We start from the raw sequence: 14,808 nt of genomic DNA on the forward strand, positions 1-14,808 counted from the left end.
AAAATCCCATGGATGAGCCTGGAAGGCTGCAGTTTGGGTCACTGAGGGGGACAGGACTGAGCGACTTCACTTTCACTTTTCATTTCATGCATTGAGAAGGAAATGTGGCCCACTCCTGATTTCTTGCCTTTAGAACTTTAACAGGGAGAAAATGGGCTGTTTTCCACCTTTTTCGGACATGACTGAAGTATTTTAGTGATTTGAAAAGGTGATTTTTAGGTTTTGACATTCTTTGGCATTGTCCTTCTTTGGGATTTTATTTTTATTTAAAGGATATCTCACTACTGATTTCAGTTTATAGTTTTAAATTGATAAACCTATTTTTCTTCTTTTCAAAAAGTGATTTGGGTATTTTTAGGGTTTGATACATTTTGTCACTTCAGTTATTAGTTTTATTTTTCAAAAGATATCTAAAAAGCTGTGACCAAGGCCCAAAAGAAGGAATACTGCAAGTGCAGCTGCAAGGAGAATTAAAAGTGGTACAAGGTTGGGAAAAGTCCATCTGACAGGTGGTCCAAGGCCATGGGAAGATAATTGAACTCCTTCCTCAACGATAGTTTGATTAATGCGCATTATTACAGTGATTTAAACCCAGGAGATCCAGAGTTTGCTACCTGGGGAGCTAATTTTTACTCGTTTTTGTTAGGGCACTAAGCCTGTTTTCATTTATAATGTGCCAAGCCACTGTTAACAGAGAAAATTATATCTTGCCTGGAAAAGAAATGGATTTTGAGCCTTTTGACCTTTAGTTTAGAGTAGAGTTCGACTGGCGACTTCACTTTCACTCTCACTTTCAAAGATATCTCACTTGTATTGAGACATTGATAAACCTATTTTGACTTTCAAAAAGTGGCTTTTGCTTAATATGTCCTTCTCATGGGGAACAACAGATAATATAAAACATCATTTATTTTCATAGGAGGCCGCTTTGGTGGAGAGGTAGTTAAGGAATACTGGGTTTTGAAGGGAAATTAAAAAGTGGCACAATATTGGGAAAAGGTGTGACAGGTGGTCAGAAACACCAGAAGATAATTAGCCTACATAGTTTGATTAGTGCCATTAGCATTGATTTAAATATGGTGAGTTTCAGATAATTTGAACTCATTTTTATTATGTGCATTTTTCATTTAAGGGCTCCAATTATAACAAAAATTATATTTAAAAGGAAATTTTTAGTTTTGTTTAGTTTACACTAGAGTTCAGTTCAGTTCAGTTGCTCAGTCATGTCTGACTCTTTGCAACCCCATGGACTGCAGCACACCAAGCCTCCCTATCCATCAGCAACTCCCGGAGTTTACTCAAACTCATGTCCATTGAGTAGGTGATGCCATCCAACCATCTCATCCTCTGGCATTCCCTTCTCTTCCAGCATTCAAACTTTCTCAGCATCAGTTCAGTTCAATTCATTTGCTCAGTCGTGTCCAGCTCTTTGTGACCCCATGGACTGCAGCACATCAGCCCTCCCTGTCCATCATCAACTCCCAGATTTAACTCAACTCAGGTCCATTGAGTTGGTGATGCCATCTAATCATCTCATCCTCTGTCACCCTTTTCCTCCTGCCTTCAATCTTTCCCAGCATCAGGGTATTTTCCAATGAGTCAGTTCTTCACATCAGGTGGCCAATGTATTGGAGTTTCAGCTTCAGCATCAGTCCTTCCAATAAATATTCAGGAGTGATTTCTTTCGGGATGGACTGGATGTATCTCCTTTCAGTTCAAGGGACTCTCAAGAGTTTTCTCCAACACCACAGTTTAAAAGCATCAATTCTTTGGCACTCAGCTTTCTTTATTGTCCAAATCTCACATCCATACATGACTACTGGAAAAACCATAGGTTTGACTAGATGGACCTTTTTTGGCAAAGTAATGTCTCTGCTTTTTAATATGCTAAGGTGGTCATAGCTTTTCTTCCAAAGAGCAAGCATCTGTTAATTTCATGGTTTCAGTCACCATCTACAGTGATTTTGGAGCCAAAGTAAAAATAGTCTGCCACTGTTTCCCCTCTTTCCCCATCTATTTGCCATGAAGTGATGGGACCAGATGCCATGATCTTCATTTTCTGAATGCTGATTTTTAAGCCAACTTTTTCCACTCTCTTTTTCACTTTCATCAAGAGGCTCTTTAGTTCTTTTTCATTTTCTGCCATAATGGTGGTGTCATCTGCATATTGAGGTTATTGATATTTCTCCCTGCAATCTTGACTCAAGCTTGTGCTTCATCCAGCCCAGCATTTCTCATGATGTATTCTGCATATCAGTTTGATAATCAGGGTGACAATTTACAGCCCTGATGTACTCCTTTTGCATTTGAAACCAGTCTATTTTTCCTTTTCCAGTTCTAACTGTTGCTTCCTGACCTGCATACAGGTGTCTCATGAGGCAGGTCAGGTGGTCTTGTGTTTCTTTCTCTTTAAGAATTTTCCAGTTTGTTATATTCCACATATTACAGGCTTTGGCATAGTCAATAAAGCAGAAATAGATGTTTTTCTGGAACTCTCTTGGTTTTTTGATGATCCAACAGATGTTGGCAATTTGATCTCTGGTTCCTCTGCCTTTTCTAAATCCAGCCTGAACATCTGGAATTTCATGGTTCATCTACTGTTGAAGCCTGGCTTGGAAAATTCTGAGCATTACTTTACTAGTGTGTGAGATGAGTGGACTTGTGCATTCTTTGGCATTGCCTTTCTTTGGGATTGAAATGAAATCTAAACTTTTCTAGTCCTGTGAACACTGCTGAGTTTTCCAGATTTGCTGGCATATTGAATGCATCACTTTCACAGCATCATCTTTCAGGATTTGAAATAGCTCCACTGAAATTCCATCACCTCCACTATCTTTGTTCGTAGTGAGGCTTCCTAAGGTCCACTTGATTTCACATTCCAGGACGTCTGGCTCTAGGTGAGTGATCACACCATTGTGATTATCTTGGTCGTGAAGATCTTTTTTGTATAGTAGTTCTGTGTATCCTTGCCACCTCTTTTTAATATCTTCTGCTTGTGTTAGGTCCATACCATTACTGTCCTTTATTGTGCCCATTTTTGCAGGAAATGTTGTCTTGGTATCTCTAATTTTCTTGAAGAGATCTCTAGTCTTTCCCATTCTATACTTTTCCTCTATTTCTTTGCATTGATCACTGAAAAGGCTTTCTTATCTCTCCTTGTTATTCTTTGGAAGTCTGCATTCAAATGGGTATATCTTTCCTTTTCACCTTTGCCTTTCAATTCTCTTCTTCTTCACAGTCATTTGCAAGACCTCCTCAGATAAACATTTTACCTTTTTGTATTTCTTTTTCTTGGGGATGGTCTTGATCCCTGCCTCCTATACAATGTCATGAACCTCCATCCATAGTTCTTCAGGCACTCTGTCTATCAGATGTAATCCTTTGAATCTATCTCTCATTTCCACTGTATAATTATAATGGATTTGATTTAGGTCATACCTCAATGGTCTAGTGGTTTTCCCTACTTTCTTCAACTTAAGTCTGAATTCAGCAATATAGGTTTCATGATCTGAGCCACAGTCAGCTCCTGGTCTTATTTTTGCTGACTGTATAGAGCTTCTCCATCTTTGACTGCAAAGAATATAATGAATCTGATTTCGGTGTTGACCATCTGGTGATGTCCATGTGTAGTCTTCTCTTGTGCTGTTGAAAGAGGGTGTTTGTTATGACCAGTTCATACTCTTGGCAAAACTCTAATTAGCCTTTACCCTGCTTCATTCTGTACTCCAAGGCCAAATTTGCCTGTTACACCAGGTATTTCTTGATTTCTTACTTTTGCATTCCAGTCCCCTATAATGAAAAGGATATTTGGGGGGGAGTATTAGTTCTGGAAGGTCTTATAGGTCTTCATAGAACCATTCAGCTCTAGTGTCTTCAGCATTACTGTTTGGAGCATAGACTTGGATTACTGTGATACTGAGTGGTTTGCCTTGGAAACAAACAGAGATGTTCTGTCGTTTGTGAGATTGCATCCAAGTACTGAATTTCAGGCTCTTTTGTTGACTATGATGGCTACTCCATTTCTTCTAAGGGATTCTTGCCCACAGTGTACATATAATGACTATCTGAGTTAAATTCACCCATTCCAGTCCATGTTCGCTGATTCCTAAAATGTTGATGTTCACTCTTGCCATCTCCTGTTTGACCGCTTCCAATTTGCCTTGATTCATGGACCTAATATTGCTCTTTGCAGCATTGGACCTTACTTCCATCACCAGTCACATCCACAGCTGGGTGTTGTTTTTGCTTTGAATCTGTCTCTTTATTCTTTCTGGAGTTATTTTTCCACTGATTTGCAATAACATATTTGGCATGTACTAACCTGGGTGTTCATCTTTCAGTGTTTTATGTTTTTGCCTTTTCATTCTGTTCTTGGGGTTCTCAAGGCAAGATTACTGAAGTGGTTTGCCATTTGATTTTCCAGTGGACCACATTTTTTCAAAGTCTCCACCATGACCCATCCATCTTGGGTGACCCTACATGGCATGGCTCATAGTTTCATTAACACAGGCTGTGGTCCATGTGATCAAATTGGTTAGTTTTCTGTGATTGTGGTTTTCAGTATGTCTGCCCTCTGATAGAGAAGGATAAGAGACTTATGGAAGCTCCCTCACTGGAGAGACTGACTGAGGGGGGAACTGGGTCTTACACTAGAGTAGCTCAGAAATTTTCTACTTGATGGTGAAATGATTTCTCCATGTGCTCAGACACTAAAACAGTAGCCTCATTCATTACATGAATTGATAAATGTGCTCATATGGCAATGTACTTGGAGTTCAGTCCTAGAATATAAATTACTTAAAATGTGTCTTCAATGCCCAAAGTTGTATCTTATAAGAATAATCTCTTGGAGGAGAATTTTCCCTGCTTACCTGGCAATCTATGAATGAGCGTTGAAGATAGTATCAAAATCTTAAATATGAATAGTGTAACCTGTCTTTGGCACAGATATTGACCTATTCATGTGTAACTCAGGCATTCTATGAAACTAATTAGCTTCAACCAGGTTGGTAGCTCAATTCTGAGGGGAGGTTGGCAGGGGGATTATTGGCTGGTACTTTGAAAATACAAAGATGAAGCAGGGATAATAAGAATAACAAACTTTTCGCAGTCATTATAACATTTGATTGCTTTTATTCATAGAATTAAACTAATCTACACATAATAACATAAATTTAGGCTACTCAATTGGTATTAAGAGTAGCCTTTTAATGAAGAAACGTCCCGTAGCTCGAGCAAATTTTGAAGTCATGAGCTTCTTCCAAATTGTTAATAATAAACCTCCTGTGAAAATCAAAACATTTATGTTTCCAGTTAGTAAAATTATGAATGCAACTTTGAAATCTAAAAATATACAAAATAAGATAAAAATCCTAATTACAGGACTTGTAATATATTAGTAACACTGTCTGACCATTAGGCTTGTCAAAGGATACAGGGAAATGCATTGTGTTGGACAATCTAACAGCATAAAAGAAGGGCTATTTCTCTTCTGCTCATTTGGCAGCATATATAATAAATGATGAGCTGTTTCCCTTATTTGAGAATGAGATGTATTCAAAAAATTCTCACACAATGTAATAACCACAATATTTTATGGAATAAGTTAAGCACAAATTGTTGAGACCCATCATAACTCCTTTCTTACTCTTGTTTGTAATGTTTTGTTTCTAGAGTGAACCTTTTCCTGCGAGGAAGGAGACCTGGTTGCTGTTCAACTGTCCCTAAAACTAAGTGATATTTGCAACTTAGCTTCCCTGATCTTTAGGATTAATCCATGAAAAAATGGGCTGGAACTGAAAAGACTCCACAGTTCTAATTCTAAATGATTGAGATTTAAATGGTAAGATTTACTAGTTCATCAAAACTTTCATATTTTCAATGCAGGTTATATTAGATAGTGAAGAAAAATGAAAACCTCAAAAACTAAATTTAAACAAGCTGTAGTTTAAGTTTGCTTCAGCTACTTACAAAGTATATCATTTTGGACATGTTATTTAATGTCAAATGAACTTTTTCTTTAAAAATGTAAACAATGTTATGAAATTTCATACTGTACCTAAGGACAAAAAATAAAATGATGTGTGAAGACAGAAAGCTTAATATCCATTATTTAATTGATGCTCAAAAATTTTATATAACTGTCTGTCTGCACCCAGTCTTCCTACTTCCAGCCCAACCATCTCTGTTTCTTATCTTCTCTGTCTTGGTGGATGAGCACACTTTACACTAGGGAGAATGACACAACAATAATGAAGAGCCAGATTTTCACAGACTAGCAATTTTGAATCCTAAGCAAGAACCCAGAATATTTTGGGGATAGCAATAAGAATTTTAGGAAGAGACATATAAAAGTGTCGATTTTAAAACTGTCACTATTTCAGAAGCTACATGATATGTGAGGTCCTGGAAGGGTAGTTTTTAGTAACTGTCGTAATATTACTCAATATATTTATAATATAGCAGTATAATCATTCCTGTTTAACGGATTATTAAATATATTTTGTTCTCAAATGACTTTGGTTCATTTAGGCTTCATGGATAGTATAACTCATAATCATACCTGTGCTTTTATTTATTTTTGTAGTGAGTTTTGCTACAGTAATCAATGCTTTTTCCTGTCTGCTGAAGTTACTCATGAGAACATTGCGATCCTGATCTGTGAGTAGCCTGTGTGGGAAACCCACTAGGAATTCTGCTGAACTTTCAAAGTATGGGCGATATAATGCTGCCTCAAAAAATTCTGTGGCCAGTAGAAAGTCCATGGTGAAGTCTCATTCAGTTTCAGAAGAATAGAATGAGCTAAAGGAAGGACACAAAGTTAGCTGCATGAGTGACAAAATACTTCATTTAAACGCAAATTAAATTCTAAATGTGTCTTTTCTCCCATGTTCCTTAGGAATTTTATGCTATTTATTAAATAGTTGCCTGAACCAAACCTACAGTTTCATTATATTGTAATTATTCCTCACACTATCTTCTACATTGTGCCTACATTAGCTGAAGAATCTAAGTGAAAGTGAAGTCACTCGGTAATGTTCGAGTCTTTGCTACCCCAAAGGACTGTAGCCTACCAGGCTCCTTCCTCCATGGGATTTTCCAGGCAAGGTTACTGGAGTGGGCTGCCACTTCCTTCTCCAGGGGATCTTTCCCACCCAGTGGGCAAACCCTCATCTCCTGGATACAGGCAGATGTTTTACCCTCTGAGCCACAGGGAAGAATCTATTACATAGCAGCAGAGACAGCAAAACTTTGAATCACAACTTTAAAAAATTGTAGCATCTTAACCAACTCTTACTTCCACTAGATTTACTCTTGGTGCTTTCTCATTGTGTTTCTCCTATATCTAATTTCTGTGCCACTAATGTCTAACATCACTTGTTTTCCACAAACACAGTTCAGGGGTTGGATACTATAAGCCAGTATAACAGATAGGTTATCTAATAGTAATTTCTGAAAATCCTGGGATTCTCCAGGCAAGAAACAACTCCAACATCATTGACTCATGTTTATTGACTGTGTATATGCTTATAGGCTCCTGCTACTTTTCCAGGCAAGAGTCACTGCCAGTGGTGTCCCAATCCCTCTGTGGGCATACACCCTGAGGAAACCAGAATTGAAAGAGACACAGCAGCCCACACTGTTTATAATATCCTCCTAGATGTCCATTAGCGGATGAAAGGATAAGAAAGCTATGGTACATATACACAAAGGAGTATTACTCAGCATTAAAAAGAATACATTTGAATCAGTTCTAATGAGGTGGATGAAACTGCCAGTGAGGTAAGCCAGAAAAAACACCAATACTTAATCCAATATATGGAATTTAGAAAGGTGTAAATAGTGAAAATAGATGTATAGAGTTGTCTTGTGGACTCTGTGGGTCTTGAAGACAGTGGGATGATTTGGGAGAATGGCCCCATGGATGCAGCCCACAATGTACAATAGTGGGCTTGGGGCTGGTGCACCTCCAGAGGGATCCATGGGGAGGAAGAAGGGGAGGGTTTGGGGAACACATGTATACCAAGATTCATTTTGATATTGGCAAAACCAATACAATATTGTAAAGTTAAAAAATAAAATTAAAAATTTCTGAAAATTCTTCAACAACATACATCATTGACTCATGTTTATTGTGTGTATATGCTTATATAATTGCTTCTAATTCCTAGGAAATAAGAAGTGGACTAGAAATTTGCCATTGTAATCAAATCACCTTCTTGAATAGGACATAACAGGGGCCAAGGGCAGGGGACAAACAAACAACAGATGGTTTCTCTTGAGTTCATTTAATTTAAAGACTTAAAAGGCATGCTCAATTCTCTCTTGCAGAAAACAACCATAAAAACTGAATAAAATATTAAAAACATGTTCTATGATGTCAGAGTGGACAACAATACTGAGAAATCATGAATTCAAAATTTAAGAAAAAAGGTATGATATTTTGAAAATTTACATGTTGAAGTTCATATTAAAGAGGAAGAGAGACTAGAGTGCAGATTCTCTCTCTCTCTTCTCCATGTGAAGACACAGATGCTATGATGCAAGAAGGCAGTCATCTGCAAGCTAGAAAGAGGGCCCTCAGCTGAGGTTGACCATGCTGGCACCCTAGTTCTGAACTTACAGCCTCCAGAACTGTGAGAAAATAAATTTCTGTGATGTAAACCAACTAATTTATAGTATTTGGTGATGGCAGCCCAAGTTCCTAATAAGAGGGGAAGACTCAAGGCAATGATTGATTTTGAGAGGTATTGCTCTAATGTTGACATGATGAGAAGAGTCTTTGATAACATTGTAGAGTGAGAGAAGAAACATCACAGTTAGTGATGAACTATTAATAAATAGGACTCTACACACACAGAGAAACATACAAAAAAAAAAAAAACCAGTCCATTGAAAATCACTGGGTAGGTTTTTTTTTTAAACCAGAAAAATAATTAAATATTAAAGGAAAAAAAATTAAGAAATTGGTCTACACTGAAAACATTTTCAAATTAAGGAGACATCATTGAAAGAGTGAACTGACAAGTATAAACTAAGAAAAGCTACATTCAAGATATGTGATATGTGACTCTTAGATGAACTGCAAATAAAAATGGAAAAACTGTTTCCTGATATTATGGAAAATATGAGCAATGAACATTTGAGGCAACCAAAACTTAAACATTATATTTTACTATGCCAGAAAAAAACAAACAAACAGAGTTTAATTACATCACATAAAGCAATTCTCTTACACATCACTGAACATCGGTTTTGCCACATCAATGGCAGCTTGATGGGCCACCCACATCTTAAAGATCGCTGTGTCCTCATCTGTGTCATACTGAGGAATACTGCTGGTAGTGGAAACTATCTTTCTGGATTGCAGATACTGTAGAATGAATAAGATTTATGTCATTAAAATATTTTAAAGTAAATTAAAATACATTTAATTACCAGTATCATGAATTCCTGAAAAGAACATGTGACATCCTCATCTAGCTGATTGTTTAGAAATGAAATTTATTTTCAGAATAGATTTTAACACTTAAAGATATCATTTAACTTTTTTGCTTTGTAGAAAGATTTATGCTGTTCTGTTTGCAGAGGCAAACATAATTTGTGATTATTACCTGAATTCTATTGAAAAAATGTTTTTATAAATACAATTATGCCAATTTGCTATTAACTATTTAGGATCACTTCAGGATACTAAGTAGAATGATTAGAGGGGAGGGACAAAACTCTAACATAATTTCAAATAATTATAAATGTGAAGTTTAGTCTATTTTTAAATCTTAAATCCCAACAGAAGAACTTCATTCAGTGTTTTCATTCATTCCATTCATAAAAATATCATTACATTCTTTTACCTTATAAAACCTGTTGGCTATATCCATAATTTGTGGATAGGCTGCATGGCATTCCTCAACTGAATAACAGAAGTTAGATCTGTACTCCTCTCGAGGTAGTAACTCTACCTCAAATGGCAAATTACCCAAAAACTCAGATTCAATTGCAGCAAGGAAATACATCATAACCACATAGTAGCTAATGCCTGTAAAAAATAAGACAAAGACATCTGGAGCCATTAACTGTCTATACAAAGTAGGAGTTAACCAAATGACTAATGCTTAATCTATATTTATCTTCTTTGTTCTCCAAACTATCATGTTGAATTTGTTGGCTCTAGGAAATTCATATGATTATGAAAATTTAGGGTTAATCTCAGTCAGGAAAGTTTCCATTAGAGGCACATTCTGGATACAGAAATTTGTATATGAATCTACTTAGTTCAATCCAGTTCCAAATTATTTATGTCCTATATCTATTTACCCCTTACATAGGAAGCAAATGATCAGATTTGGCTCAGGAAAATATTTACTTCAGTTTGGGTATATATGTAGACGATATTTGTGGAGATTCTCTGCCTAGACTGAGGAAGAGATTTTGATATAACCATCTTGTTCTATCTCAGCTCTCTTAAGGATGGTTCTAAATCCCAACCAAATCTCTTCCCAAACAACCTTGAAAACATTTTCTGATTTTCAGTTTGACTTTCTTCTGGTTCTTGATGCTAATTCATTTCAACCAAGTCCTCACTCTAGTATATTCCATCTTTGGACATTTACTCTCGGTTCATCTTGTCCAGAGAGCCAGTGATGCCATCCAGCCAGATCTCATTCTCTAATAAAGCACATGTCCACATTCCTCCTAAGAGAACCCTACAATACCTCCCAGCAAGGAATATTTTCTTTTGATGAGTCATTTTGAAACCAAGTTGACCTCATTTCACTTATTTCTACTTTTAGCATTAATTTTCACCTTTGAGGGGATGATCCTAAGTACAAACTTTACTTTGGACTAGAAGAGTTTTGTTCATTGCCAAGTACAACCTTTATTTTGAAAGGTACATTTATAAATTCACTTTTCCAAAACTTTTCCTTGAAGACAAATAAACCCAGAAGGCTGGTCCCTTTAGTGAAATGGACTGAAATGTTTTGCAGTTGAAAATAATTAATCATTACTAAGTTCTTGCAGCTTTTTCAAATTAGGGGTTTAGGGAGGAAAACTTAAGTGATTAAGGAAATGAATTGAGAGAGAAAGATGAATGTTTAGACTTTCTATTACTAGCTTTGTGATAAGCAAATTACTCAACCTCTCTCAGCTTCTGCTTGATTATCTGTATTATGAGAATATTAATTTAAGATCATGACAATAGTTGAATTAACTCTCTCTAAATGCCTAAAGTTTCTAGAATGTGTAAGTGTGAAATAAATAGTAGCTAGTTGTAGAAGGAACTAGGAGTGGTTGGAATATGCAATAGAAAATTTGAAATACTAGGTACTTGAAAGTATCATTTTCTTCTTTAGTATATATCTAAAATGAACAATGGTATCCCAGGTGGTACAGTGGTAAAGGACCCGCCTGCCAATGCAGGAGATGCCAAGAGATGGGGGTTCAATCCCTGGGTCAGGAAGATTCCCTGGAGTAGGAAATGGAAATCCATTCCAGTATTCTTGCTTGGACAGAGAAGCCTGGTGGGCTACAGTCCATGACATCTCAAAGAGTTGGACACGACTGAGCACATGCCGACATGTCTGACACAAGATGACAATGTAATGTACATTATTAGTTTAGATATCACATTAGCAGAGTTCGGAGAAGGCAATGGCACCCCACTCCAGTACTCTTGCCTGGAAAATCCCATGGATGGAGGAGCCTGGTGGGCTGCAGTCCACGGGGCCTCTAAGAGTCGGACATGACTGAGCGACTTCACTTTCACTTTTACCTTCATGCATTGAGAAGGAAATGGCAACATGGAGAATCTGACAGAGTCGGACACGACTGAAGCAACTTAGCAGCAGCAGCATAGCAGAGTTATCATTCATGTGTGTTTTTTTTTAATTAATCATCTCCCAAGCAACTTAGCAGCAGCAGCATAGCAGATTTATCATTCATGTTTTTTTTTTTAATTAATCATTTCCTGGGAGATTGCACAGAAAATTGTATATGTTTACAAAGGAAATATTGAGATTTAACCCAACTTAGCCTATCCATAGAAAAGCAGAGGTAGCAAGGCCCACAACCACAGATCAATAAAGAAAAGCATGGTGAAATATAACACTTACCTCCCCAGCCACTGTTGATAGATGTGCAGCTAGAGACTCCAGACCCATAAGCACACCGTGAACTATTGGGAGGCTCTGAAAATCTATCTACAGAGTAAACAGGGTAGGTGAAAAGAGTTAAACCTTGAATAGAAAGTCATAAGAGAGGAAAAGACTCATATGCTCCCCCAAAAGAGTAAGAAGAGGGTTATGCCTGTTAATGATATGGTCCATTCATATGAATAGCATTTCATTCACTTTGAGAGCTCAAAGCTTCTTAGAAATTCCAGCCTGTACAGACCCTTTCTTGAATTTTTTTCTATTTTTTTATTTTTCTTTATTATTTTCTTTATACCATATTTATTTTCTTTACCAACTCTTTCTTGACTAAGCTGGATCTGCAGAGTGTTTCACAAGGCAGTCTCTGTGGGTCCTTCTTTTCTTCCTAAATCAATCAAAGACTTCATTGCAATAATTCAAATGTGCAAAGTTGTTTTTTTTTTTTTTTTTTTTTCCTACATGAAGGCACCACATTCTAGTCCTTGTTTCATTCCAGACTCCATCTAGTAACATCCAAAGAAGACAATTTAAAAAAGAATTTGATGAGAATGGAAAGCTGATTCAGTTCCAGAATCTCAATACCAAGATAATTGATTGAAGAAGTAGTGAGAGCAAAATACAGATGGAGAAATTCACCCCAACTGAGGCAGAAAAGAGAGAAGCTTTCTCCCTTTCTCAGAGAGGATGCTGAGTTTTGAACATCACACTTGACTCCCCATCCTACTTGTTTAAGTGCAGGAAGAGCATGCTGCATTCTGGACCAGTTCTTCCCTGTTTTCAGCCCTTTTTTTCTGCTTGAACCTAACAACTAACAGGAAAGAGACTGTGCAGTGAGGGCCATATCTTATTACTCTTTCCACTAATATTTATGAGGCAAAGCCCAGGCTTTTAAGGGAAAATATGTTCCTTACCTTAGTTTGTGTGAAACCTCACTTTGGATTTCATAGCTAAAAGAAATTCTGTCTTATTTCCTATAATAATCTCACCCAATGAAACAGAGATATTTATAGTGTCACATTTATCTGAGAGGCCTGTCAGGCTTTAAAAAAAAAAAAAAGATTTTTTTTTAATCTAGAAGGGGACATTTCTTCTTCAAACAATAAGCTTTTTCAGTTTACAGGAATTTATTTTAAAAGCTGCAGGAATTTTATGTTTAAACCAGAAAGTCTATAAAATGTAAAACAAAGGTGTGACAAATAACTTTACTAATTCAAAAGAAGTATTTGATTAGGTATTACAAAAGTCTGAGTACTTAAAGATAAATGATTATATTGACTGCATTGGTTATATTGACTGAATGCATGAACATTCAGACAGTAACACTTAAATAGATTAGCTGTAATGCCACTCCTAGCATCAAAGAAAGAGAAAAGCAATTTTCCTGGGAATAATTCAAATGTACATACCTGTTTTAAATAGCCTTCCATAAAATAAAGTCAATGCCCAAAACACATTGCCTGTATTGTTTTTTCCAAATGAAGCAAAATATTTGTTTGATTCTGTTATAAGGATCTTAAATATTCTTAGTCGATCCATATATTTCAGGGATCAACAATTATCTTGTTATTCTGCACTGGAAATTCTGCTATGTCTCCATCAATTTGGTCCCCAAAAGGTGGGTAGTTGTCATTTTCATGGGTGGTTGACCCTGGATCTGGGGCCAATCCCACAGAAGAAAAGCTCAGGAAAAGAAAAATGGGGATCACCAAAGAAGACCACATCCTCTCACTGCCTGTTGTACTTAAGCGTAAGTCTCAAACAAAAGCAAGTTATATAGCAGACGGGAGGAAGTCCTTGGGCCAATTAGAGAATGATGAATACCTGAGCAGGTTGACCAACTAGAATCTGAATTAATAAGCAAATAAATGAGCATCTGCCAATATAGATTTAGTAATTAAAACTGTTACAGGCCATTAAAAACACTTCAAATAAATTGTTTGCAGAGATTAATTTTTTGCTGATAGACAATTATTTCCTGTGGCTTAAATTACCTAAACATTGTCAGTTTTTCTAAAACATTGTATTAAATTTAACCCAAATTCTTTCATTGTTTTCCAGTTTTATTGAAAAACAATTGGCATACATCATTACCTAAATTTAAGCATACAACATTATAGTTTGATTTACACGTATTGTAAAATGATTATCACAATAGCTTCAGCTATCATCCATCCTCCCACCTAAATACAATAAAAAGAAAAGAAAGACAAAAAGGGAAAACACTTTTCTTGTGATGAGAACTGTTAGGATTTACTGTCTTCACAATTTTTTAATATATTATATAGCAGTGTTAGCTATAGTTATCTTGTTGTACATTACATCCTGAATACTTATCTTGTAACTGAAAGTTTGTACTTTCTGACCAGTTTCCTTCTGTTCTCTATCCTCCCAACTGCCTCTTCTGGTAACCACAAGTATGCGCTCTTTTTCTACAGTCAGTCAGTTCAGTTGCTGTCGTGTCCAACTCTTTCCAACCCCGTAAACTGCAGCACACCAGGCTTCCATGTCCATCACCAACTCCTGGAGCTTGCTCAAACTCATGTCCATTGAGTTGGTGATGCCATCCATCCACCTTATCTTCTGTCGTTCCCTTCTCTTCCTGCCTTCAATCTTTCCCAGCATCAGAGTCTTTTCCAATGAGTCGGTTCTTCGCATC

The sequence above is a fragment of the Bos mutus genome, chromosome 9 (assembly GCF_027580195.1).
Source record: "Bos mutus isolate GX-2022 chromosome 9, NWIPB_WYAK_1.1, whole genome shotgun sequence".
Lineage (NCBI taxonomy): Eukaryota > Metazoa > Chordata > Mammalia > Artiodactyla > Bovidae > Bos > Bos mutus.